Raw genomic sequence first — 26,805 nt, forward strand, 5'->3', positions numbered from 1 at the left:
ATGGCAGCCCCATGACATGCTGATGAAGAAAAATAAGGCAAGGAGTGCATATTATGACCCACAGATAAAGCATATCATAGTCTTGGTTACTAAAGTGGATTTTCTGTAAACATCTCTAACAAACAAACTGACACAGAAACCACAAACTCCTGAAGGAATCCCTCACCATAATCTTCAAAATGACAAATCCACGTCTCACTTTAAAATACAGGCAGGAAAAATATAAAAAAAACATGCTTGGCAAAACATTCAATTTATTAGCCAAGAATAAAACTGATACTAAAATGATACAAGGTTAAGTGCTTTTGTCAACTATAAAATTCAGTTGACTTCTTCAGAACCAAATGTATCAAACCATGAAAATACAAACCCTTTTATCTACCCAACAAATAAAATTCCACCAAAATTCACATATCCAATCAATCCACCATGGCTTTAATCATCTTAAAGTGACAACAAGGAAATGAATATTACTTACACCAAACAAAAAGCTAACAAGAAGTTTAGGGTTTCTTTCAATATAAGTATTAGGTTAGCTGATGGCTGCAACTGTAACACCACCAGGGTAATGTATATTGGATGTTGTTCCTCCTGTGACTTGTTCTAATTGGAAAAATTGAATGGGTCCTGAGGCGTGGAATTTATGAGCCAAGAACAAGAATACACATAATGTTTTGTTTAAACATTCCCTTCTTTGTAAGGACTTCAAAAGCTTTAAGTTTGTAGTATTACAGTGGGTGCTTTTGAGTCCCCAGGATGGTCCCTTTTAAACAATATTAGAGGTAAAAGAGTTAACATGGCAACTATGCCTCAATTCTTTTGACCCCCTATGCTCAATGAAAACACTTCCACTGCACGTGTTCTCAAACTTAAGTATTTAGATTATAAATAATGGAGTGTATATGGTGGTCATTGTATATACAATTTGTGAAAGGTACTATGTGTAGTACATTGAACTTAAAACCAACATGCATGAGATTATATGTTTTCAGTTTCACTGTCCAGTATTGTGTCCTGAGCTAAGGTTGTATTTTAGAAATGTTTTGTATGTTATATTTCTGATTCTAAGATAGCTGTGTAAGTAATATTAATTTTCTTGTTGTCACTTTAAGAGGATTAAAGCCATGGTTGACTAAATGGATAGGTGAATTTTGGCAAAATTTTAAATGTTGGGTAGATAAAAGTGTTTGTGTTTTCATGGTTTGATATATTTGGCTCTGAAGAAGTCAACTGAATGTTATAGTTGACAAAAGCACTTACCCTTGTATCCTTTTAGTATCAGTTTTATTCTTGGCTAATAAATTGAAGGTTTTGCCAAGCACATTCTTTATGTTTTTCCTGCCTGTATTTTAAAGTGAGATATGGATTTGTTGTTTTGAAGATTCCAGTGAAGGATTTCTTCAGCATTTTGTGTTTTCTGTAAGCATACTACTTACATTTTTGTAAACAGCTTGGCCTTATCACATGACAGTTAAATACAATTATATTGCATAAATCAAGTCTCAAGGTCACCAGCATTCATGGACTAAAGTACAACACAGAGTTTCCTAGACAGATTTGACTTGTCTATCTTTACAATGACATATGTTCCTAATACCGATGTAATACAGTAATACAGACCAGTAGCAGCAAAGTAGTTGTAAATCTTAATACCAAAACACATATCTGGAGCAAAATAATGACAAGTTCTTAATGACAGGTGACAACATTTCAAAACCATAACCTGTGTACTGAAAAAATGAACCACATAATATTGCTGTGTACATCATCTACAAGAGGTAGTAGCTTAGTGTCTGAACTAAACCTGGCAGTGAGAAGTAGAAGGATGAGGTAAAGGCAAGATAAACAACACCTGCTGGTCAGATGCAGGATGACCATTACTGACACTGGGCTCCATTTCCCAATATCAACTATTAAACCAGCTTAGAAAGCTGTAAACATTGACCTGTCATTATAAAATCACATTTAAGCCATAATGATAATAATAAGCCACAACTATAATTATCAGCAAACTTGAAAGCTGTGCACCATAGTTCATAGGTAAGAATAAAAGAATACCAAAGGGAAGTTCCATATAGAGGCACCAATGTCTGTATGCAACATAAAAGAAGAGTGGGAAGAAATATAATGAGAATAAGAGAAGAGTGAGGAAATGAGAGGGCCTTGATTGTTCATTAGCCATCCTACGTCTTCATTCTCAAGGGGCTTCCTTATTTTAGGGTAAACCAGTAAAGGAGAAAATCAGATAAGTGCATGAATATTGTCCAGTTTCACTTTATGCTGGCATTTTTCTGCTCACTAAACATGCTATTATAGTAAAGCCAAGTTGAAGATTTTCAGATATTTGCATTCATGATGTCTACTCTCATGCACACAGATGTTTTTGTTCACTAAATATTTTGTCTTAATAAAGCAGCTATATTCCTTCTTGACTATATAGGCTTCTGTCTTATATGGTTAGTATTTTTGGTAAAGCAATAGCCTTTTATGAACACTTTTTTAATCATAATTTCCATGAAGGATATAAGTGCCATGTACACCACTGGCCCCAGCTTTTTTGTCTTCAAGCAGGCATGATTTTACATAAGTTCACAGCTGTCAGGACAGATGTTTGACTCTTTCTCTAAGGACCTTTTTTATCTAGTTAGATTTTAGTCATGCCATCATCTATATAGCAAAATTGTTGATTGTCTCTCCCGTCAAATGTTATCAGAAATACTGAAATTTGTTTGTTTCAGTGAGATCACCCTGTTGTCCCTGATTCCTAAGACGTGCTACCTATAGCCCCAGAAAAGTACAGTTTTGTACCTACCATAAATGTAGATGTCCGATAGGTATGCATCTGCAGTCATCACATATGGGTTGTCCTGCCTCAGGCAGCCCTTCGGTCGGCCGGATTCCAAAGTCTGGGTCCGGTGTTGGCTGATGTCGCACTTTCCCCGATGTCAGAGTGCCTGGGGTATAAAAGCATTAGCCGACGCCATCTTCCTCAGTTTTTCTTGCCCCAGATGCCAGGTGCCCTCTAACAAAGGCTAAATTTGGAGAGATGCATTTAAAAATCCAAACATGCACAGTAATATAACAACAAATACACCATAATAGATCACCCCAGCTAGCTATAAGAGGGATAAGTACCCAAGAAAAACCACAGAGGGGAAGGAGGGAAGGTAAACCTGACTGCAGATGCATACCTATCAGACATCTACATTTATGGTAGGTACAAAACTGTACTATGTCCTTCAAGGATGCATCTGCAGTCATCACTTATATGTAGAATACCATAGCCAATCTGGGGGTGGAGGAACTATGTAAAGGATGGTGTAGCTAAAATGCCCTGCAGGACTGCCGTAGCAAAGCCTGCTCTGGATCTGGAATATAAAGGTAAATTGTAATGCTTGGCAAATGTATGCACGGAGCTCCATGTAGCAGCTTCTAAAATGTCCTTGGTAGCCACCCCTCTTAAGAAGGCTGTGCAGGTGGCTGTGGCTCTCGTGGAAAGAGGTCTAATGTTAGCTGGCACAGATTTTCCATGAAAGGAGTAACAAAAACAAATGCAATTCCCTATCCATTTTGAAATTGTCTGTTTGGAAATTGCTTTTCCTTGTGTTCCAGCAGCATATGCTACCAACAGCTGGTCAGTTTTTCTGTAACCTTTAGTTCTGTCCAAGTAGTAGCGCAACTGTCTGTGTATGTCCAGGGTGTGCACAAGTTTCTCCCCTTTGTTTTCTGGATTTGGAAAGAAGGTAGGCAAGTGAATAGCTTGGTTTAATGAAACCCTGGATACCACCTTTGGCATAAATGTAGGATTGGTTCTCAATGAAACTCTGTCCGATTGAAAAATAAGAAATGGCTGTACTGCCATAAGGCCTGTAACTCAGATACTCTTCTTGCTGAGGTTATGGCCAGAAGGAAAGCAGTCTTCCAAGACAGGAACTGTAGTTCTGCAGATGCTGCTGGTTCAAAGGGAGGCAGTGTTAGTTTTTCCAACACAACGTTAAGGTCCCAAGTAGGTAGGGGTGGTTTCCTTGGAGGATTGATGTTTTTGATTCCTCTTAGAAACTGTCTTAGGAGAGGATGAGAGAAGACAGGTGGATCAGTATTGTACTCTGCTGAAATTGCTGAAGCATGAATTTTAATGGAAGAGTAAGACAGACCATTGTGGAACATTTCTGCCAAGTATTCCAGGATATGTGCCATGTTCATCACTGTCGCGTCTAGGCCCTTTGTGGTGTTCCAAATGTGAAATCTTTTCCATTTTGCTGAATATGCCTTTCTTGTGGAAGGCCGGCGAGCTTCCATAATAATATCTTTCACTCTCTGGGATAGCTTATCCTGAGGAGGAGTCAAGGTATTTTCCAGGCTGTTAGTTGCAAGGTTTTCAGGTTGGAATGCAGAGTTTTGTAGTTGTGCTGTGTCAGTAGAAGTGGCCCTAGAGGAAGAGGCCATGGTTTCATGCATGACATGCTCTTTAACAGTGGGTACCAGTGCTGTCTTGGCCAGTCCGAGCTATCAAAATCACTTTTGGCTGCTCTGTCCTGATCTTCAGTAAAACCAATGGGAGAGGTGGAAATGCATACACTGTTAGAGTTCTCCAGCTGAAAGAGAGGGCGTCCACTTTCCATGCTTGTGGGTGGTATGTCCTTGAGCAGAATTTCTTCAGTTGATGATTATGGGGGGAGGCAAAAAGATCTATGTCCGGCCTCCCCCATGATTGTGTTAGCTGTAGAAAGATGTCCAGGTGCAGCATCCATTCGTGTGCATCCATGATATTTCTGCTTAAGCTGTCCACCAGTATATTGTCTTTCCCTGGCACAAATTGGGATTGTAGCTGTATATTGAGCTTCAAGGAAAGTTCCCATAGATTCATTGCCAGCCTGCAAAGAGGATAGGAATGGGTGCCTCCTTGCTTGTTTATGTACCACATAACCGTGGTGTTGTCTGTCCTTATTAGCAGATGGCCTTGATGCAGAAAGGGTTTGAAGGCTTCAACTGCATGTATCACTGCCAGCATTTCCTTTTGGTTTATGTGCATGCATAGCTCTTTTTGTGACCATAGACCGTGAATGCATCTGCCCTCCAAGTGCGCTCCCCATCCATTGTCTGAAGCGTCTGTTGTAATGGTTTGGCTGGCTATTGGTTTGCTGAAAGGCCGACCCCTGTTTGACTGGCTTGCTTGAGCCCACCACAGAAATTCCTTTTGAAGGCATGGAATGAGTGGTATCAAAGTTTCCAGGCTGTGACTGTGCTGAGTCCATAAACTCCTTAGGTACCATTGTAGTTTCCTCATATGTAGTCTTGCTTGTGGAATCAGAAGGATGCAAGAAGCCATGTAACCCAGGGACTGCAGGATTTTCCTTGCAGTCAGCTGGGTTTGTCTTGTCAGATTTTTGAAGTAATCTGGTAGTTGACTTTGTTTTTCTTCTGTGAGGAAGGCCATTTGGGTGGTTGTATCTAGATTTGCACCCAGAAAAGTTATTCTTTGGGATGGAACAAGTCTTGATTTGTGAAAGTTGACTGTATATCCCAAGGCCTGAAGTAGGTGGATGGCATAATTCAAGTGTTTTACCAAAGTTTGTTGGCTGTCCGCTTGTATAAGGCAGTCGTCCAGATATGGGTATATTTGAATCCCCTGAAGTCTGCAGTGTGCCATTACTGATGCCAGGCATTTCGTGAATACTCTGGGCACAGTAGATAAGCCAAAGGGCAATGCTGAGAATTGATAATGCTCTGACCCTGCAAGGAATCTGAGGTGTCTTCTGCAACTTTGTCTGATAGGGACATGCAGGTATGCCTCCTTGAGGTCTAGAGTTACCAGCCAAGACCCCTTGCCCAGCATGGGAAGGAGCTGCTGTAGAGTCAGCATTTTGAACTTTGGCACAATGAGATAAGTATTCAGTGCGGACAAGTCGAGAATAGGCCTCCATTGTTTTTCTTTTCTTGGAACAAGGAATAGTCTGGAATAAAATCCTTGGCCTTGTTCTGAGAGAGGAACCTTTTCTATAGCTTTCATTTGCATTAAGCTGGAAATTTGTTTCAAAGCCTCTGCCCTTTGATTCGGTGGCAGGTCTGGCATGCCTTTTCTTTTTGGTAATGTGTGGAAATGGAACCTGTATCCTTTGTCTATTATTTGTAGTGTCCATTTGTCCCTTGTAATACTGTGCCAATTTTCTGAGAATAAAGAAAGCTTTCCACCCAAAGGTGATTCCAATTGAGCCCTGGTTGGCGGTGTCAAAGTAAAGTCATTGAGCCTGTCCTTGTGCAGCAGTTGAAGGTCCTGCATTGCCTCTCTGGTTGGGAGGTTGCCATTGACGTAATCTGTAGGAGCCTCTAGCTTGCCCTCTACCTCTGGCACACCTGTTCTTGCCTCTCTGAAACCTCTCTGTGTCTGGAAAGGACCAATTCTTGGAAGGCCAATTCCTGCTGAATCTTGGTGGTTGTACTTGGAGAAAATCTTTGACTGTTTGTACGGATTTAGCCTTTTCTTCAAATTTCTTTAGGACCTCCTGAGCCGTGGAGCCAAATAACTTTTGCTTTTCCAGTGAAGCATCCAGCAGCTTTGCTTTAACATGGTCTGGCAGAGATTGTTCCTTCAGCCAAGCATGCCTACGTATGACTGCGCCAGTCATAGCTGACCTACATGAAGCTTCCAATGCATCATAACCACATTGCAAGAAATGGTTGCTAACCTGTTGTGAGTTATGTACCAGATCCTGAAGTGACTTGCAGTCTAGGGGGTCAGGTGAAGACAGTTTTTTATGCAATTCATCTAACAAATACTCTTGGTACTGTATCATATGAAATTGACAATTTAATGCCCTCATAGAAAGAGTAGCAGAAGTATACACTTTTTTACCCCATCTCTCTAAAGCTCTGGACTCCCTTTCAGAGGGGAGAGGAATTTTAGCAGTGGCAGCTGCAACCCCTTTAGGGCCCTGGGAAATAGTTTCTGGATCAGCAGAGTGGGCCTTGTAAAGGTAAAGATGTGAGTCTGGGACCCTGTAGTACCTATCGGGTTTGGCAGGAGCCAGATGGAGAGAATCAGGGGTTGTGCTAGAGTCAGAGTACACATCATCAATGACATTCAAAACAGGAGGGATAGCTAAAGGTCTATGCTGAGGCAAATGTAAAAATGTTCTTAATCTTTTCCTGGAATCAGAGAATTCCTGGCCCTGCCATTGGAAATGCTCTCTCATAGTGTGTAGTGTCTCCCCAAAGGAAAACTCTTCAGGAGGGGAGCCGAGGGAATAGATTCCTCTGCATCAGAATCCTCGTAGGCTGAAAAAACCTCCTCCTGGTGGTCCGAGAGAATAGAGCCATCAGAGGCCTCATCTGAGGTGTGGGGATCAGAGGGCTCAACCCTGGGCCTTTTGTCTGGAGGAGGTTGAAAGCCCCTGTCCGGATGAGGTTGAGAGTCCCTAATTAAGGAGATAAGATCCTCTGCTATGCTTAGAATCTGTGAACCAGTAGAGAGTCCCTGAGGAATAACCTTGGGAGGCAAAGCTTTTGAGAGTTTAGCAGCTTTAGCCCTGGAGAAAGCCTTAATGGACATGGATGCAGGAGGCCTGGCTGCACCACATGCTGGTGTAGATTTGTCTAAAGGAATAGTGTCGGAAGGTTCCAGGACACCAGTGTCTGTTGGAAATTCAATAACCGACTCAGCCGGTGCCTCCGGGACTGAGGAAGTCGGTTGAGCGGTTTCGGTAATTGGAAGTACCAAGGACTCGGTTTCAGCCGAGACCGAGGCACTCGCGGTAGGCCTGGCCGTGGTTTCAGCCGAAACCATGACCCGTGTGTGTCGGTCCTTGTCCTTCCGTTTCTTAATTAAATGTGAAGTCGGAGTCTCCGACGGCATCTTATATGAAAAACTAGCCCCAAAAAATTCCTCTGCAAACTCCGCCCGACGTCTAAGAGTGCATCGGTTGAAGGAAGCACAGGCTAAACAGGCCGAGACGTCGTGGTCTGGGCCTAGGCAGGGGAGGCAGTAAGAGTGGAAATCCTTATGAAGTATTTGTTTCCCACAAGTTAAACAATTATTAACTTTATCTGACATCGGCTGAGGCAAGAAAGAGTCCCCAACGGGGTACTTAGCTTTTTGAAGTCTTCGGTAGCTGAATTACAGGAGCTGGCCGACCGGCACTTGTAAACTGCTTCTGCTTCGGGCACCACGAGGCAAGAAAGACTGGGGAAAATGGCGTTGGCTGATGCTTTTATACCCCAGGCACTCTGACGTCGGGGAAAGTGCGACATCAGCCGACGCCGGACCCAGACTTTGGAATCCGGCTGACCGAAGGGCTGCCTGAGGCAGGACAACCCATATGTGATGACTGCAGATGCATCCTTGAAGGACATCACTTTCTTCACATTTACCATTATCATCAAACCAAGTTAGATTCCCCAGTGCTTTTCTGTTCACAATGGTCCTCATCACTTCCCTGGACTCTGTACTAAATGCCTCTCACCTATTCTTATAAAAGCCCTGTTCTCACCCATTTGTATTAGTGACTGGCTGAGAAATTATTACTTCTGGTGTTTCAGTATGCCATGGCTTTTTAGTTCTTGCTTTGTTGGCCTCCCTTAAATTACCTATATCTGTGGTAATTGGGATAGTCAAGTCTCAAGTGACTCCTTCTGCTAACTAGTTTTCACTTTGGTGAGGATTGTGTTCTGTCTGTCTCTCTTTTTTCTCTCTTGCTCTCTTCCTCTGTCTCGCTCTTTCTTATTTTCAGGATCCTGTTGAAGTAGCACCTTCCTTATTCTTCCCATTTTCCATAAAACACCTGCATTTTTTCATAAAGCATTAACTCCCTTCATATTTAAAGGGACTGTCATCTAAAAAAATGCCTCTTTCATTTTCAGTATTTTTCATAGGACTACCTTTTTTGAAAGTTAAAACATCTTCATTTCCATGTTAATGCATTATTAGCAAGTACTAGCCATATACTGCTCCATTGTTGTTTTCATTTATATACTTTCTCTCACAGCTTATCATTGTTCTCCAGACCTATATACCCATTCCTTCCCCAAGGACAAGAGCCATTTAACCCTTTTGTTCACTGGAGATGAGGGCAGAAAAACTGAAGAGTGGAGCCATGGTTCTTGCTGGGAAAATAAGATGTTTACTTCACTTCTGCATTACCCATGTGTCCATACCCATAGTGCCTCAGCAGATAATATGCAATGATCCCTTATGAAGTATGTCACACTTTACATGTGATGCTTTCATAGGCCACCTCCTTATGACAGAACCTTTGGTGTGATCATTTGTTTTTACTAGATATTCTAGCATGAAACATTTGCCTAGGAGAATACACCCCAAACTTTCCTCATAGACAGTTGAGTAGAAAAACAAATTGCATCTGCACCACTGTATCAGCTTTGTACCTATGTGGTAATGGAGACGGCCATTGTTCTTTTTATCCCTCATAATCTCTTTCTCTCTATGTTATGCTGATAGTTTATTTTATCTTTAATATGATGATTATTATTATAGCTAACTTTATTAGCCTATATATCAAAGAATCTTGATCTTTTTATGCTAGTTTAATTACTGTACATACTAAAGTGTCTTCAAAATGTCATTATGTTTAGCAGCGATCAAAGCATTGATCACACGTAACCCCTTAAAACATGAAATGTGTAATTAATCACAGCTCTCACTTTGTAAAATCCATATAAAAGAGCTGGATTAGTCCTCCTAGGAAACAGGAAATTGCAGTCCCTGCAGTTTGTTTCAGTCGTGCATCCTGTTTGCAGTAGGGATAGTCTCTATTTAGACAGTTGCATCATAGGAACAACAACATGACAATTGGACACTGTCCCGAGCTTTGAAGTAAAAAAAAAAAAAAATCCTAAGTTTCTTCTAATAGCTGCATAAACAAATATTTTGTTTCTGAAATAACTTAATATGATATGAAACAGCAGAAACTAATCAAATTTGACACACATTGTTGGCAACAAAGTAAAGTCCACTCCTTTACTTTGGTTGTGGTTATAGTTTCCCTCACAATATATCATATTATGGTAAAAAATGTCCTGCTTTGAACATCTGACCAGGCAGTGACCCTAACTTGCACATCTTTATTGGGTACATCCCCTCACTCTCACAAGTGTTGGACTATACCCAGCACTTTTGTTAACAGAGCCTAGAGTCTAATAAATTCTAGCAGTCTTGAACACATCATACCTGTTTTTGAAATTCAGTTTTTTAGACATTGTTTTATTCATTTCTGTTGTATTTTAGTAGCTATTTATAAATCTGCCAGCAATCCACTTTGTGATTACAGATTAAGCTGTAAATTAACTTATACTTGTTCCTGTAATTAAGAGTTCATTTCACATGCCTTTTTATTGCAGTTAACCATTGGCTAGTCTTATTATATTTCTAATTGCTTACAGGAATTCTAAAATATGATTGGTCCTACTGCAAACATATTGATTAATAATATCAATTTGATTATTGGTCATGGTAAAACTGTACACCTGCATTATCAGAAATTGTCATAACAGAGATGTTGTTTCATATGTCCATGTATTTGTCATATATAAAGGTAGCGGAATATTAAGTTGCAGCCATTACTTTGTTAAATTAGTTCTTTCATATTGATCATATATTTTATTTATTTATAACTGCATAGACCCTATGCTAAGTTGCATTTAAGGTGAATGTCTTAAACAGCTGTTTAAAATTTGCTTATATATATATATATATATATATATATATATATATATATATATATGTTTACTGTGGTTTTCTCACTCATCAGCTGTGTCTGCCTAGCCTTCATTGTCAGCGTCAATCCATATTTTTAATTACTTTTCTTCCTTTGAGCTTCATTAGTGGCCATCTCTGCATTTTAAGGAATGTTTGAATGTCAGGCTGAAAATGTAGCTATGATAACTTTTTTCAACTGTAACAACTGTAGCTCAGTGCTCAAGTATGAGAAATATGACCCTGTGATTAATAGGTGTCAACTTGAGTCGATCTGGTTTGTGTTGCATTCACAGTTTTTAAAACTGTTTCTAGAATTAGCCTTTGACGTTAATTTTCTTTCCACAACTCACTGACTTGTTTCAGCAAAATACTGTATGCAATGCAAAACTGTTAAACAATACACCAGAAGAAGCTCTTTTACAGAAAATAATGTAGAAAAAAGCAAAATGAAATACTGACAGAAAGTAAGAAGAATAAGACAAAATATATATTTTCTTTCTTTCTTTTTGGCACTCAGAGTTTGATTAAAGGGAGGGAGGGAGGTAAAAGGGAAGGCTATTATAAAAAAGAAAACATAATCTGTGTAAATGGAAAAAATGTTAATGTGGTTTGCTTTCTTTTTTATTAATCTATGCTTACCTATGTTTTAAGTCATAATCTAATAAAGGAGTTAAAAAGGGAAGAACACGTAAGTTTATAATAAAGAAAAAAAAACTATACAAGTTGTGTTTTCTTGTTCATGTGTTTCTGAATACCAAGCTTGAAACCGTTGCTTTTGTTCAGACTCCAGGCTACATTTTATCTGAGGTGTAATGCTGTCTATTTGTGACTGATAAAGCACATTTAAATGCCATTGTTTAAGAGCCATTGTTTTCTTAATGGCTCAGTAGTTGGAATAACTGACTTAACCTAATTACTTTGTCACTCTTGGTAGCCTTCATGATGTAACAGATGAGAAGACAAATGCAGGAAAGAAATCAGAAATTAATTCAGACATAAAACAAATTGAATAATTATTAAATGGTGCTTTCTCTGTGTGTGACATGCTGTATTACAGGGAAAAAAATCACTTGTTGGAAAAAACTTGACATTTCTGCAGAGTTCTCCTTTAATGTATTTTAAGTTACATATTTTAGTGCTAACTTCTCCACTGCCACATTATCTAGCTACATAGCTGTTACATGCATCAGTTGGTTCTTAGTATGTGTTTAGAACAGTGGTTCTTGAAGTAGAATGCATCTGCAACTTATTTGTACAAAGCAATTGTGCCCTCCTTCCATTGATTAATGTTATATTATTTGCTGGTCATGAAGACTTATGCTAGATGCTTCGTTTATTCAGAACAGCCTCCAATCACTCCAGTGCTGCTATATCTATGTGATGTCCCAAGTCAACCACCCCACCCCAGGAAAAAAAAAGGAAGAAGAAACAATGCAAGAAGCATTCACTATCATCTGATTGCTTTCTGGTGCTATTAAAGTATGCAGAACTTTTCTTGACTACTCTTACACCAGCTACAGTTATTTTGCAAATATCTATTAGCTGCCAGTGTAGAGTATAGCTATTTTCTTTTCTCTACCATGGCCATTATGGAGCAGGCCATCTGTTGCCACCAGTGCCATCTCTTTGATCTCAGATAGCAGGAGTCACTCCTGACCCCCTCCCCAAGACCCAGCCCAAAACCCTTCCATTGCTAGAGGACAGACTGAGGCATTCTAATGCAGCATCATATCTGTGGCCATAGCATTTGTTTTATTTATATGCCCCACCAATTTATCTACCCAAATGCCTAACACGCAATGCCATAAGGCTGTTATGACTAAGAATGTGTGTTGGGGTATGTCCCCTGTATTTGTAAAAATGGGATGCATAGCCTGGCTCCAGAACTGGGACTGCCATGCCTACTTATGAAACTTCCCCTCCTCCCATAATAAGTGAGCCAGTAAAATACAACTGCCCTTCCTATCTTCCCAAGTCTGCCATTCAAATGCCAGCCTCACTTTTTGAAACTAAGTTCTTTGTGTTCCAGTCAGATCTTCCTTGTCCTTTGACATGGAACTGATCAATTTAATGTATTAACATGGTACACCTGTTTAGCAGTAGTCACTCTACAAAAAACTTACTGCTGTATTAATTAGTTATGTTATTTATTTCCATAGGTTTGCAGATATAAATGCATTATCCTTTTTTTAGGTACAGGCAGTTATCTTTGATAAGAGATGTTAGATCGTCTGCCATGTTGTGCATACTGATAAATAAATGTTTAAACCTAAGTTGATTGTGGCACCTGGAGAGCCATTGTTCTTAAGTTATAAAGCATTTTAAAGTCACCATTCCCAACAGTATATACAGCTTCAATGGGTTATAATCAAAGGCCTGTTTTTGGCGGTATTTATGTTATTGCTATACATGGTTTTATTCTGTCTGGATACAGAGAGTGTCTAATTCAACTATTAATTATACCTTTTGGTATCCCAGCTATCAAATAGTTTAAACCTGATATCACAGCTAAACCTTTCATATTTGGCATCTCTTGAAAGAAGGTTTTCAACTATATTTGAAAATAATTAAATCTAAATGCATTACAATCTGAGTCTGCTGTGCTCAATTTTCCTTTAGGCAGAAATGCCTCAGAGTGCTGGTATACTACATTCATTTACCTGGTATTACCACAAGCTAAATGATAGAATGTTAACACAGCAGTTCTATAGTCAGATGCATCCCATTCCATTTGCCCTTGCTACTCTCCAGTTCACTCCACTCCCCTACCCTACTCTCATTTCCCACTCACCTCTCCTACATCTATACTTGCACTGTTTTTACTCTACCCATATCCTCTCTTCCAACCAGTATTATAACAGTTGGTCTCCTCTCTCCTCTCAGTTTCATGCTGATTATTTGCACCTGTTTTTCTCCTTCCAACCTATTTTGCCTGCTCTTCCTGCTCCTTGCAGACAAGCAACCATAACTTTTCAATACTCACTATACAAATTACTATGCATAGCAAATAACATCTAGCCCCTTCTAATTTAAACACACCATTATCTGCTACCCTTCCTCACTATAACACAAGTGACTAGTCCTCTCTCTCTAGCCTTTCCGTAATGTTCACAGCTTACCTTGTAATGCTTCTACTCTTTTCTCTGACTGCACAGCTAAATCACTACCATATTCTGCTACTTATCTCTTATTCCCCAACTAATCCTTATACCTCCACACCCTCTACAAAGAACATATTGGTCCATATAGCCCTATCATGCTATAACAGCAACTTATATTGATCTTTTTACCTTACAATACATAAAAATACATGTTAAAAATGAAAATGTAATATTTAATAAGAAACAAATGGCAAAATTGATCTACTCCATACTACATTTCTTATCTCAAACTTAGTGTTGACATCCATCCAAACCCAGGCCCCAAACACATACAATAAAACTTTCAACTGCCCACAAGTTAAATTCAACTTACTAATGCACATTCCCTCTAGAGGATCATGTTTGATACTACAAGCACTTACTCCAGAGCTGCAAACAGGATATTCCTGACATTGCTTTATATTTTGACTCCAACTGTCTAATCAACAAAAAGGGTCTGTTTCCATGGATATTAACTTTCCCACTATCTCCATTACCAACTTGGTGGATATGGGCATCCTGAGGCAATGTAGAAATTGCCTCATGTTTACTGACAACCAGTTAATTCTCAAACACACTGATATGGTATGTGAGAGATGTTTTTACACAATGTCACTGGAGGCAAAGCTCTCACATAAAAGAGCTCCTAATGTCAATAAGGGTATCAGTAGTACACACAATGCACCCATCACACACAATTCAAGGCAGGCATATAGACCGTTATATGCTGAGGCACTTAAATGTAACCTTCCTAACCTCCCAAGACCTCCTAGATAAAGTACACATAACAAATACTCTAAGCAGCCCCAAACGCATTCTTTCAAAACAACACCCATATCAACACATAAATCCACAGCTCATGGAGACTCTATTTCTAAGCCTATAAGGCAAGCGGCCACACAATCCATTGTTCTGGTCATTGGAGACTTAATTGTGAGACACACTGGTGTCCCTGTCACCAGACTGAGTAAGAAAGTCACAGTCAGTTACTTATTGGAGGCTAGTATCCACCACATTAAGCACACACTCAAGTCGTTGGAACACAAGTACCAGTATGACTCAGTCATAGTACATGTGGGTGTAACTGACCTGAGATGTACCTCCCTTGACTATATGAAGAGAGATAACATGTAGCTCTTAGAATATGTGTCCCAGGCTGGTATGAGGCTAGCATTGAGCAGCATTTTACCTTCTCCTAGGATGATGCCACAATATGAACAAAATATGAATGCCATTGTAAATATCCTAATTGAACTCTCTATCCTCTTCTTTAATTCAGCTCTTACCCTCTTCTTACTATTCTGTTATATATTCTTTTACTTTTCATCTTACCTGCTTCTTAGCCAAAGTCTCCCTGTATTCTTCTCCTATATATTCCTTACCTAACCTCCTCACTAACTTTATCTTTGTCTTCAACTTATTATTTTCCCTAACTCTTCTATACTCCTATTTCCCCTACCTTACCTCCCTTCAAAATCCACACACTTGCTTTATCCCTAATTCTATAAGCTAATTATATATGCTGTTTTCTCTCCTGATTAGCTTCCTACTTACAGGATTTCTTCCTGGCATACTACTTAACAAATGCTGCCTAATTCTACTTCTCGAACCTTGGTTAGACCAAAAATCATTGTAAAATAGGCATATGTTATATTGTGTGATATCTGAAAGTCTGCACATGGTTAATAATTTCTATTATTGTATCTTACTAGCCATAGTGATCTGTGTCTTAGTTATATGTGTTATGCCTGTATATACTATGTATGTATTTTATTATTGTACCCTACTAGACATTGTGATGTCATAACTTGTTTTGCTGAGGAGTGTTTCTCCCCAGGCCTCTGCTGAAAAAAGGATTTTGCTCAGTCGGACTTTCCTGGTTAACAAATTTTAAATAAATAAATACCTAAACTTTAATAATTGGATTAATTTTTAGTGTCATTCTAAGGGGGGGGGGTGCAATATTTGTCGATGGAAGGAGATGTCAACAGACCATGCTGCTTTGTTAGGCATGGTCTGCAGCTCTCCCCTCTATGCATTAAAATATTAGCTAAAACACTGTATTCTCCCACAGTGCCTTTTTTAGGCAATGCCACACTGAAAGTACTTTTGACATAGCAAATCAAAATTAAGAAAATCTAAAGGTGTTACTGCTCAATGCTAGGAGTCTAAGTAAAAACTCCAGTCCCTAGAAGCTCTCTTTACCCTAGAGAATGCTGACATCTGTGTGGTCACTGAGACATGGTTTAAAGTCACAGAGAATACATCAACAGTGCAATGTTATAATGCCTTCCACACATTTAGACCAGCTACTACACAGACAGGAACTAAAGGTGGAGGTGTCTTTATTTACATCAAAAATAAATATACCTCAAGGCCGGTCAAACAAGACAATGCACTTGAGCTACTCCATGTTCAAATCACTATATGCAAAATCCAATGCCACTTCCTTCGAAGCTATAGCCCCCCCCCCCCCAGATGACCCAGAAAACCCATGCCATGTATTTAAATTACTGGAAACACTCACCATCCACTCCATTACCATATGCATGGGTGACTTTAATTACCACACTATTAAGTGGGAATCCTATATGACACCAAATGTATAGGCACAGAGATTTCTGGATTTTGTAAACACAAACTCCCTGGACCAGACTGTCAGTACACCAATCAGGGGTGCAAGCATACTGGATCTGGTCCTCACTAGTATGGGATAGTGCTGCACACCCCCTAGTGTAATGTCTTCTCTGATAAAGTCAGACCACAAAATGGTCTACTTTGAAGTAAAAATAAAACCTGGACCCCCAGCTAACCCTGGAATATCCAGGAACTACTCTTAGGTTAATTTCTTGCTAATAAGTGATAACCTGGCAACATTTTAAGCCCCCATAAACCCTGAGAACAATGCTGCCTATACAGAACTGTTCACAAAAACCCTATATAAGTATGTTGATAGCTGCATGGAAGTAGCTGTACCCACCAGGAAAAAGTACAGAACTAACTCAAAAAAAACAAACCACCATGGTTGAATCACAAAATCAATTGGCTGTATAAAAGAAGGAAGAAAAATGTGCCAAAAATTAATCGGTGCAGCACACAGCAGGATAAAAGCACTTTCGTCAAGCTAACAAACAACTCAGAGGATAAGTAAAGTCTACCAAAGCCAAATTTCAGGTAAATTTGGCCTCCCAGGCCAAGACAACCACAAGGCATTATTTAGCTATGTCCACAACCTGAAAGGCAATGCACGATTGTGTGCAGAGCTCCTTGTAAATGGAGCCACCCTTACTAAACCTGAAGATATTTCAAACCTACTGGACAAGAAATTCAGCTCCAACTTTAATTCTCTCTCCCCCTCAACTTTCCATCAGGAAATACCCTCAAATATAACTCCCCAGCTATCACTAGGGAACAGGTCCTTAATTTTCTCTCTCTCTCTCTCTCTCTCTCTCTCTCAGGTGAAGAACAATATATAAATGGGCCCAGACAATATTCCAAGATGCCTTCTAAATAGTATGAAACATGACCTATCAGTCCCTCTGGAATTGCTATTTAACTGTAGCCTCCAAACAGGCTTCATGCCTCATGAATGGAGAACAGCAACAGTCATCCCTCTATACAAAGGCGGGCCATCTACATACCCTGGAAACTACGGACCCATAAGTCTCACTAGTATTATATGCACAGCCATGGAAATAATTATCATGGAAATGATCAATAATGATATAGTAAACATTCAGATACTGGACCCAACCCAGTCTGGTTTCATCAAGGGCAGGTCATGCCTATTCAACCTGGTGGACTTCTTTGAGAAGGTCGACAAAGCAATGGATGCAGGCAAAATGGTTCACACTGCCTATAATGATCTGGCTAAAGCATTTGATACAATGCCCCACTCAGACATTGTTGACAAGCTCAAAAGGTTAGGTACAAACCCATATGTCACCCAGTGGATAGACAGTGGATAGCAAACTGTCTCACAGACAGGACCCAGGAAGTTAGAATTTGGGATTCCACCTCTACAAAGAGGCTCATCACAAGTGGAGTCCCTCAGGGATTGGTCCTTGGAATGGTCCTTTTTAGCATTTACTTCTCTTAAGTCAATGCCAATTTCAATGGTCTGTGGCTGGCTAAATTTGCAGATGATTGCAAATTAGGAGCTGTCATTGAATTCCGCACTGACACAAATGTTCTCCAGGAAGGGCTGACACAGGCAAACAACTGGTGTAAGAGCTGTGGACTAAAACTAAATGGCAAGAAATGCATAACAGTATCCTTCAGGACATCATCCACTCCTGGTAACTATCATGATGACACACCCCTTAGAGCTGACCTAGTAGTTAGGGACTTAGGGATACACATAGATAGTAATCTAATCTTTGACCATCATGTATGTACAGTAGTAAGGAAATCATTCTATGTTGCACAACTTATAGGCAAATGTATGGCATCTAAGTCCAAGGAAGTCATTGTTCTACTCTATTCAGCATTCATCAGACCTGTCATTGAGTAAAATGCCCACCTTTGATATGTACTTAACCAGGCATATCCAACAAATGGAATGTCCACAGATATTCCTTGCTAAAATAATATAGGGCATAAGTAAAATGTCCTATGCAGATTGACTCAAGGTCCTATCGCTGTGTTCTGTCTCCTACAGGCTGTTGAGGGGAGATCTATGTCTGGCATACAGGGCATTGTCAGACCCCACTTTGATGGACCTCCTGCATATCTGCAAAACAAATAGCAGCAAAATTACCCATTCTAAACATATAAACCTTGCCTGTGATATAAATAGGACCTGCTAGACAGACTACCACATCTCTGGAACAGGCTCCCAATCCTTGTGAAGCAGAGTTCCTCCCTAACAAAATTCAAGGTGTAACTTGGACAACTGGATGGGTAACAGGAAATTCATCCCTGGCTTGGCACCTATCCTAGTTCTCTAATAGATACAGGCAACCTATAAACGGTTCAACTCCCAGGCCCCTGCTTGTAAACATTTCATCTTCCAAGCCTCTGCTTACACTTATCAAGGGTACCAGAACTTGTCAGAAATTTGAGATGCATGTCTAGGCTTAAAAAGGCCCTTGTGGTCATTAGCCTAGTAAGCACCTATGAACCTAAGAACTACTAAATTTGAACCTCAGAAGCAGAGCAAACAAGACACATGAATTCCATACCTGTCTAACTCAGTACTCCCACAGTGTAGTAATCTTAACTTAAACTTGGTTAAAACCATAAATAGAAGATTGTGAAATCCTACCATCTGGCTATAATATACACAGACTTGACAGAAAAAGCAAATGTGGTGGTGGTATAGTAATTATTCATAAAAACAATATTGAAGTTGAGCTCCACAACCTTAAAATCCCAAGTCAACAACACTAAAATAATTTTCTGAAATCATAAAGTAAATAAAAAAAACAACCATTATAGGAATCTATATCAGTCCAATGAATATTACAGCAAAAGACACCCTCCATTGGACATACCAAAACATTCTTCAAGAAACCATCATAATGGGTGACTTCAAAATTGATTGGCAAACCTGCAGCTCCAAAACTCCTTTAACCTCGTTAAATATGCATAGATTTACCCAGCACATCACAACCAGATCAACTCTGGACTGGGTATTAAGCATTAAAATCTCTAACACAAATCTCTCTGGATGTCTCCTTGACACTATTAGTGACCACCTCCCAACCTACATTCAGTGAAAACATCTCTACCCAAGTAGGACAATAATATATAACCAAGTACACAACCCGAAAAATTTAATAAACAAACCTTTATCTCCTCCCTTTATCTCTGCAGTTGGAATCCATTTAAAGTACCACCCCCTAGATGATGCTGCAACCTACTTTAATAACAGTTTCGCAAACATCCTAAATGAAATATCTCCCATTAGAACTAAGAAAACACACTTAGCATTAGCTCTCTGGCTAAGAAAAGAAACCATGCAGCTAGTTAAATAAGGAGACAACGTCTGGAAACTATGATATTTAAACAAAGCCCAAAAGTCCTTGCAAAACATTAGACAGCTCAGAAACCTTTCCAAAAAAAAACAAATAAAAATAAATAAATAAACAGTCCTACCACTCCAACATCAAACAAAAAGAACAAAATAATTCCAGCTCATTCTGGTCCCCCATAAAAATAACTTCTACAGGTGGTCAGTCAACTCCTCAAGCCCTATGACCTCTGACAGTAGTAACGGTATAGCAACATGCAAAATAATAGCAAAACTCCTCATTTTACTCCCAACTCTCTGTGTAAAAATGGTGGCAATTTCTTTCCTAAAATTGTCCAAACCACCACAGTATAAAATTGCTTACCAAGTTAAAAACGACATCCTTAGCAGCAGATAAATCACTATCAGAATACCTAAAACTGACAGCCAGTGCATTTGCCTACACTATTTCTAGACTTCTTAACTGCTCTGTCATAGGAAAACCATATCCCAGCCATAAGGAAAATGGCCTATATCACTCTCTTACAGAATTTATTTATTTAACATTTGTTAACTGGGAAAGTCCAACTTTGAACAAAGCCAATTTTCAGCAGACGCCCAAGGAGAAATGCTCCAGACGCATGTCTTTATAACATGGGAGGAAACCGGAGCACCCGGAGGGAACCCACACGAATGCAGGGAGGACATGCAGACTCCCCACAGAAGGCACTCCAACCGAGAATCGAATCAGATAACTTGTTATTGTGAGGTGACAATGCTACCGCTGCACCACTGCACCGTCCATAAAAAACAGTGCACAGAAATGAGGAAAGTCAACCAAGTTCTCAAATTTTAGACGTATAGCAATCTTTTCCAACATACTAGAAAGTGTATTCATTCACAGCCCATTAATCACCTCACAGATAAAAACCTATTGACCAGTACATAACATGTTTTTTGTCTCAGTCACAGCACAACAACTGCCCAGCTTAGCTTCACCAATACCTTCAACCAAAACAGAAATTAAGATAAATTAGTATTTTCCCTTTTCATTGACTGATCTAAAGCATAAATTAACATTTCTCATTGTAAACTCTTTTCTGAACTATCCTACCTAAGACTTAGTCATTCATCCCTGTCATGGTGTCATTGTAACTTGTCTGGCTGGCAACAGGCAGTGATATAACTGTAATACTTTTCTCCATTCTTACCAGTCACAGTAGGAGTCCCACAGAGATCAATACTGAGACCAGTCTTGTTCAATATCTTTAAAATAAATTACATAGAGCAACTAATTTTGCCTCTATGGTGTAATGTGCAGATGATTCCACACTCATCTGCTCTTCACAAACCCTTCCAAAATTAGAAAAAATTACCCAATTCTCACTCACTGAAGTCAAAACCAGGCTCATGAACACCCACCTACTCCTTAATCCTAGCAAAACTAAACTAATGCTTATCACACCCAAAAATACACTGAACTAATATCATCCTTTCAAATCTACTAATGCAACAAGACGAACATTGAAATTGCCTTTCAAACAAAACTACCGGGTGTACTAATTAATAAAAGACTTATGTTCTACCTACATTTATCACAATCTATTAAAAAACCCATATGAAACTTGGGTCCCTCTATGGAATTAAGCCACATCTGAATGACTCTAGAACTAGATTGAACGTACTTGCTCTCAACACTACTGTATTTCTTTCTTTTTCTTACTAACTTAAATAAAACTACCAAATTTAATCTTAAAACATGCTCCAATAAAATAGCCAAAATTGCTACAAATACCCCACACAGATCCTGCCACTGCATTGTGCTAAGAAAACTAAACTGGCTAGAAGTATCCCATTATTTAACATTTTCTCAACTAGTTACTGCTCATAAAACTTATCTACCTTCCAGAAAAATGCCACACACTCCAAAACACACTGCATTTCTACTCTAGTAGCAGAGATCTTAGCTCTACTTACAGCCTCCCCTTGATATTAACAAAATCATGCAATAATGCTGCTGACTCTCGCTACTCTAATTACATTACAAAACTCTCAAATTATATCCCTCACCCAATCAAATTAACAAACTACCAGTATTTAAAACTCAACTTAAATGGCACTTAAAGTGTACCTGGATGTGCTTTTGCTACAAATCTGGCAAAGTCCTATGTGTAATTGCTCCACTAAAATGCATGGCACATAGGAATTTCTTACCACATTACTTCCCTACCCCATACCTCTCCTCTTTCCTCTCACCATTTTTACACTCACATATGACACCTTTACCCATTCTCACCTACTTCTCTCTAACAGTAAACGTATGCCTTAAACTACAAATATATCTATCACTAGTCTCACTTCTTCTTTCTATCCCTCTTTTTATCCCCAATCCCTCTTATAATCCTCACCAATTTTTCTTTAAAACTTCTAATTACTGGCAGTTGTTATCTTTAAACATTTCTAGATAGTCCACCCTTGTATGCTTATAATGCTTCTCACTTTTACTGCGGTTGTTGTGTCCTGCATTTAACTATGGAAACCATGTCAGTATTACTCTAGATATATGTCCATATCTAATATACCTATAAATTGCATAGGAAGCTATTGTTGGTATACTTCAACTTTATTGCATGTAAACTTGCATATAACTTTTCTCCCTGATGATCTTGACCAATTGGATTTGGTCAACCAAAACAAATAAAATAAAAAGATAAAATAAACAGTAAATAATTTAGACATATTTTTACACTGTGTTCATAATGCTGATTAAATTGCAAAAACAAACTTAGCTTGCTGCAGCCTTTAGAAACTGTTAAAGCTTTTTTGTGACTGTCAACTTGTTTGATGAATATTCAATGGCGTAGTGCTGAAATATCTTACTAGGTTGTTTCAATGACATAATTCCTGTTAAGCGTAGTCCACATATTGAAATGAGTGTGCTTTTTAAACCTATGCCTGCTTACTGAATATTGAAGAGGTTCTACTTGGAGTCATCAGTGACTGGTTTTCCTTACCTCCAACTAATTAAAAGTAATTGCCTCAGTTTTTTGCTGTAGCATCAGAACCCCTGTGGCTAGTTTACAGCCAAACTGTCAGTGTAAACTCAGCTGTTGTTTATCATTTTTTTCATCAGCATTACTTGTGTTCTTCTGTTAGCATTAGATTTTTAACCAACATTCAGTTTGATACAATTTTGTTTACTTTCTACTTTGCCAGCTCCGCACATTTAAATGGCTAGCCCTAAAATTTATGGGCTGGTTTGCTTTGCTACACTCCTGCCACATCTACAGCTACCACACCCTCGGCTGCCTATGTGCACACATTATCTTAGACCTTACTCTGCTATAATAAACATATACCCTCCTGATACAAGTAATATTAAATAAAACACATAGCTGCCATGGGAAGTTAATGCATAAAACAAATACATAGTGATCATACTAAGACCAGACTGCTTCTTAAAACAGCTCTTAACAGTGAGAAGAGTAACAACAGAAATAAAATTAAATCACCACCACTAAATGAAAAATGGGTCCCCTTCAAAACATCTAAAACCCATAACATGTAATTTCATAACACTGAGACCAAAACATTTAAAACCCAGAACATTTGAAACCCAAAACATCTAAAACCCATAATATTGAATTTCATAACATTTAACAGTACAAATCACATGAAAATAACATCCCCTCTACATATAATGACATATAATGACACCAAACTGCCAGTCACACTTTTTGCTATGTTTCTGCAGGGGGCCTTTTTACAGTGGGGATAGGAAATTATTTTTTTTCATACTGTAGTGCGATCTTGGAGTTGGTATATTTAATTTACAGGGGGGGGTGAGTTTGGTTATTTTCTTGTGATTTGTAGTGTTAGATGTTATGAAATTCGATGTTATGTGTTTTAGATATTTTGGGTTTTAAATCTTCTCATCTCAAAGTTATGGAATTAGATGTTATGGGTTTTAGATGTTTCAAAGTAGACCCATGAAAAATATATATTTAATGTTAATACCCTCATGGAGGAGTACTTATTTAAAGCATGGCATCTGTACAACACAAAACATTTTTAAGTTAGAGTTAAACTCCTGTCCAACCCAAACTAGTCTTCATATAAAAAAGTAATTCATGCCTAATCTGCATTAGTATACTTGTATTAAAGACTGTATAAGCCATATGAATAATTCCAGAGCCAAATGTGACCTCCAACAGCATAATGAGCATCCATAACAATATCACTCAAGTGACCAGAATTTTTGGAATACCAAATTTCTGCCTCATGTTTTTGGTCTGTTCCTCATAAATTTTGTGGTTTTCTGGCAAGTCATTGAGGATTGCAGTCAGTGAATAATGACAAACATTTTAGTTTTGGACTTCAGATCTCTCCAGTAATGCGTGCTAATGCAAAATATGTTATTCTAGCATCTTTCTAACTACATAGGAGCAACATTTAAAATCTCTCCTTAATTTTTGTCCCTCATTATTTTTTGCTTTATCCAGAATTTTTGTGTTACGTGGTTGAGAAGTATGCCCATATCCCACCTGATAATGCTTACTGTTGCATCGATAAATCATAACATCATAAACAATAACTGCACAAACCAGTCATGGAGTAATGAAAGATGAAAACCATGCTTCTGCCAGGCCAGATAGAGGCAGTGGAGTACTATCACTAAATAAATTGTTATAAATGCTTGTGGACTCAACAAGGAGGAGTGAGTAGTGATGCATTTAAGGAATAAATCAATAGCATATTAAATAAGGGAAGAAATAGAGGGTTTAAAGCTCATGTCTGTGATGTCCTACCAATTCCTAATTACAAGAATACATAGCTAAAATTGTTAAGACCATTCACAATCATAATCATACAACACAGTTCCTATTCAAATTATCATAATATTGTTTTATGAGAGAAAATGGTTACCAAGAATAAGTATTTTGCTAATGACAAAATACATCTAAGTCATCTAGGAAACATATTCATTTTAAGTAAGCTAACTATGTTAATAATAATAAAAAAAGAAGAAAAAAACTTTTTAGGAAAGTAGAAGAAAATCACAGTAACAAATGTTAAGGGGACTGAAGTGTTTTATGACCAATACAATGAGCTTAAATAATAAACTAGAAGCATTAGAAACAATGGTATCAATGATGATTATTATATTGCAAGATTAGGTTTCACTTACATGTATTTTGTTAGACATAAATATAGTATTTTCTTTGCATATGCATAGAAATGCAGCCATATTAATGCAGATGTAAATATTAATTTTGCATTTTATGTACAGATTCAATAGAAAGGAATGTTACATTAACCTTCAGTTAAGAATACTGAGTAGAATAAAATGTTCTAACAGAATGTGCAGTACATTAAGTACAAGCAAGCTTGGGAACCAAGATTAAAGAGGTATGTAGAAATTTCCAGGGTTTTGGTATAAATAGGAGATACTTCAGATTTAGTGAGTCAGTTAGTTCATTTGGACTGATACATAAAAAGTCATTGCAGCGCCGTCCTCGGAAGTTTGGTACAAACAAACAAGAGTGAGTGCAGAAGTCAGGTCAAATATCTGGCATTCCAGAATATTAATTATGTTATTCAGGAGAAAATAAATAATTCTGAGCATAATGAGTACAGAAGCTACAGACATTATAATTCAGTCTATTCCAATTCATCAGCACTGTTACTGGAGACAGTAAGAAATGATTCAGATATTGTTGATGTTTACCTCCACTAAACATAATAAAACATTCTTTATTTTTTACTCAGACAATTTTTATTTCCAAAACAAAAATCGTATTAAATCATTTACATTGAATTCTAAATATCAAATTAAATAAATATATACAATATTTACATTTAGCCTGACATAAGTAAAATATACCAAATATTTAGGAAACATAGATAATAAATTCAGTTATACAATTATGAGAGAGAGAAAGAGACTGAGTCCATTTGCAAGGTGCCAATCAATGATAAATCTTTTCTCCAGGGATTATTGACTAATGACTTAGGGTAAATTCTGAGTTCTTTGGTTTTGATCTCCATCAATGCTATTTTCTTCAGAAGAGATAAGAAATTCTCCATAGTAGGTGCTATATTAGAGTTCCATTTCCTGGTTATACACTTACTGGCAATTGCTACTATTGTCCATAGTAAATACACGTTTGTTTTATTTAAATAAGATCTTTCATTTACATTTAATAAAATTAGAATTTTTGATAAAGCTAAGGATTCTGTAAATATAGCCTGCAAGAAGTTATTAATATCAGTCCAATAAGTTTTTATAGCAATATAATCATAAAAAATATGAGAAAAATTAGCTCTAGATATTCGTTGACATTTACAACATAACCCATTTCTGGAGGAACTAATTTCTGCAATTTTATCAGGTGTTAACAAAGCTCTGTGTAGAAACTTCCAGCTAAATGTTTTCTAATACTGTGAATTAGATGTTAGTTTAACAGAAAGTAAAATGTTTGATTTGTTTTCTGGTGATAAACATAGAGATTGCCCTTTTGTGATACATTGCCAATAAGTTGATTTAGGTATTGTTTTATAAGTTATTAATTTTCTATATTTGAGATGAAATTCTTCATATTATTATTATTATTATTATTATTTATATAATTATATATAATTCCAAATAGTCAGCTTTTAGTTTTGAGGTATTCTTAAAAGAAGAATTGTGAATTATTCTACATAGATCCTGAGAACATGTTAAAACACTCTGAAGTAGTAGCCAGTCTTGATATGTCATTTCATAGTATATATTTATATATTGAACATCCTGGATCTTTAGATCTCTGATGAACTGTTGCCAGGAAATACAATTCTTGTGTTCTCAAGAGATAAGGACTTCTCTGTGTACTCCATCAGGAAAGTTCTTAGTAATGATAAATGGAATTAATTAGATAAAACTAAAGTTTTATATCTATAGTTGCGTTAACAAATTTCTTAAAAAGGTAGTTAATTAAATTCAATTTAGTAGGCTTTGTTAT

This window comes from Protopterus annectens, chromosome 2.part2 (assembly GCF_019279795.1).
Source record: "Protopterus annectens isolate FY-2018-M chromosome 2.part2, PAN1.0, whole genome shotgun sequence".
Taxonomy (NCBI): domain Eukaryota; kingdom Metazoa; phylum Chordata; order Ceratodontiformes; family Protopteridae; genus Protopterus; species Protopterus annectens.